The sequence below is a fragment of the Rhinoderma darwinii genome, unplaced genomic scaffold (assembly GCF_050947455.1).
Source record: "Rhinoderma darwinii isolate aRhiDar2 unplaced genomic scaffold, aRhiDar2.hap1 Scaffold_455, whole genome shotgun sequence".
NCBI lineage: Eukaryota > Metazoa > Chordata > Amphibia > Anura > Rhinodermatidae > Rhinoderma > Rhinoderma darwinii.
Window position 1 is genome coordinate 231,174 of NW_027463967.1, and position 3,466 is coordinate 234,639.

Below are 3,466 nucleotides of genomic sequence, written 5' to 3' on the forward strand. Positions count from 1 at the left end.
CTGAAATTTGGCCGTGTGAACATACCCTTAGGCATAGTGTTAGACCATATTCTTGCAGCAGGACTGACAATTCGTCCTGATAAATGCCAGTTGGGTATGGCTGAGGTGCAATATCTGGGGCACAGAGTAGGAGGGGGAACCTAAGACCTGAGCCTGCCAAGGTGGAAGCCATTAGCAACTGGCCTACCTCTAAAAATAAGAAACAAGTACTGGCCTTTTTGAGGACCGCCAGTTACTACCGAAAATGAGTTTCCGATTTCAGTTCCCTGGCAAAGCCCCTAAATGACCTGACCCGCAAAAACATGCCTAGTATGGTGAAGTGGACACCTGCCTGTGAGGAAGCCTTTATAGCATTAAAGACGGCTCTCACCACTGCCCCTGTCTTGGCCGCACCAGACTACAAGCACAGGTTCCTTGTGCAGACAGATGCATCCACCTACGGTATTGGAGCAGTTCTTAGCCAGATAAACGCGGCTGGGCTTGAACATCCAGTTGCTTTCATCAGTCGTAAACTACTAGATCGGGAAGTTGCCTGTGCCACTATTGAAAGACAGTGCCCTGCCATCGTATGGGCTCTCAAAATTACAGCCATACCTTTATGACAGAGACTTTACAATTGTAACGGATCACAATCCCCTCACATGGCTGAACCGAGGGTCAGGGGACAATGGACGATTACTGCGGTGGAGCCTGTCCTTACAACCTTACAGCTTCTCCATCCAATACAAACGGGGAAGCCAACACCAAAATGCTGATGGACTGTCCCTACAAGAAGAGCCATAGACCGCCCCCCCCCCCCCGTGCTGATCGAGGAACCCGGCAACTGTTGGGAATTATTTTGCGGTCATACAATGAACTATCAAAAGTAGATCAGTGTGCACTACGAAAAAAACACCCCGATCACCTAATTATATATATACATACGTATATATATATATATATATATATAAATATATATATATATATACATATATATATACAAACGAGGAAATAGACGCAGCACTCCAAAAGTAGTTGCAAAGATAGTGGTTTATTCACCCATGTACAGAAATAGCTATGTTTCAGTCCTCTCAGCAGGACCTTTGTCAAGCTTGACAAAGGTCCTGCTGAGAGGACTGAAACGTAGCTATTTCTGTACATGGGTGAATAAACCACTATCTTTGCAACTACTTTTGGAGTGCTGCGTCTATTTCCTCGTTTGTGTATCCAATTCAGGACCGTGTGGATGACGGTCAAGGACGCATAGCACCGTGATACTTGAACTCTCTGAAGTGCAACTTTTTTCTACCTAATATATATATATATATATATATTATATAATAGATTAAGGTTAGGATTTAGGGCTGTAATAGCAGTACTATCTGTAAGGCTAGATCAGGGCTTCATTAGGGTTAGGGCTTTATTTTATTTTTACGTCTGTTATAAAAAACAAAAACGAAACAAGCAAAACAAAAAAAAAAGAAAAAAAAAAGTTTTAAGCTGGGTACCCACAGGGGCGGATACGCTACGTAAAAATCACGCAGCGTGTCCAACCTAGAACCCGCAGTATATTTCGTCCCAAAATCGCACTACATTGTGGTGCAGTTTTTCTAATGCAATATTCGCTGCGGAAAAAAGCCGTTCATACTTACACCCTCCCTCCTCTGATGTCCGCTCCAGCCTCCCTGGATGACATTGCAAGAACTGTGATGCTGCAGCCTGTGATTGGCTGCAGGGGTCATATGGGACGCAACGTCATCCCAGGAGGAAGGAGGGCATTTTGGGTAAGTATGTTTTTGGTTTTTTTTCCGGAAGTGCGATCTTTACGATTACGCCGCAAAACTTGGCTTTCTGTTGCGGGTTTTGAATCCTCATTGAATTGAATGTGAATACTCGCAATGGAAAATCAACAATAACTCAGCATAATTTGACATGCTGCGGAATTAAATTCTGCACCGCAGGTAAATTTATTGACGTTTACACTGCAGGTTTTTTTCCGCAGCGTGGGCATGAGATTTGGTAAATCTCACCTACTTTGCTGCTACTGAAAATGCTGCGGAATTTCCGCTACGTGTAGGAACTCGGCCTTAGTGTTATTCTTAGGCTTACTTTAGGTTATATTAGGACGTATAGAGCTTGTGTATGTACCCACACATAATGTCTCAGAGAATGTACCGTGCGGAGCAAGCCTCACTATGCTTCGACAGTTCTGAGAGACCGACACCGCTTCAGAAGCGGAACCTTTTTCCGACAGTGGCGATTCCAATTCTACCACTGGACCCCATAGCCCTATGGTGGTAGATACAGCCGTCGCTGTCGAGGTGTCAAGTGCAGGGCCGAGTGTTGCAGTCCCTCCTGCAATGTGGGATCCCGCACTATAGTTTTCTCCCCAAGTACCCCAAATGGAAGCGACTCCAGGAATTAATGTCGATGTTGCAAATATTACAGCCTATGATTTTTTTTATTTATACGTATGTGATACAGTCCTACAATTAATTGTCCAGCAGACTAATCTTTATGCTATTTAATTTGTTCTGCAAAAGTCTGCATCTATGTACTTAAGAATGTGGAATGGCACAAGTGTCCCAGAAATTAAAATATTTTTAGGCATTACTCTCAATTTGGGTTTGGTTAAAAAAACAAAAACATCTGTCCGGTCCTACTGGACTTCTAGTGCTGTCCACGCTATCCCTATATTTGTAGCAGTGATGTCCAGAAACCGCTATGAAGCCCTAATGCGGTTCATGTATTTTACCAATAATTCCCAAGTCCCCCCAAGAAGTGACCCAGGCTGTGATTGGCTTAATAAATTAATGCCATTAATCGCCCTTCTAAGGGATTTATCTGTAGATGAATCACTTATGAGCTTTAAAGGCCGTATTTCTTTTTGTCAATTCATCCCCTCCAAACGAGCCAGATATGGGGTAAAAATGAGACAAATTTATTGGGGGTGTAGATCTTTCAGACCAGGTGCTTCAACCTTACCCGGTGAAGAAAAAATATGCCTAGTACAAAAAGGTGCCAATCTCCTTAATTCAGATTACTACGTATAACAGTTTTGTTCTTTTTAAAAAGGCCTAAGTAACGCTCACTTTTTTTCAGTACCAGGAGCAGGAGTTTTGATTCCACTATACCTGCGAGTCTGAATATGTGCGCAGACTTTCAGAGCGCCACTTTTTACACCCCGTCCCTTTCACCGAGACCCAAAAATATCTCCAAAAAAGGTGCCGGGTATGTAGTAAGCAGGGAAGGAGTAGGGATACCCGCTTTTACTCCCCATGTGTCTATCAAAACCAGGCCTTTGAAACTACCCCTCTTTCAAAACCTATCACACAGATTACAATTACTAATATTAACACAAAAAAAAAAAAAGGGGGTGTGGGTCTTTTTAGGGAGTCGATTTATTTATATTTTCTTTTTAGTTTGTGGGATTTCCAAGTAGGGAGGATTTCTTTTGGGAAAGGTCATAGAGCATATTTTTTCAGAC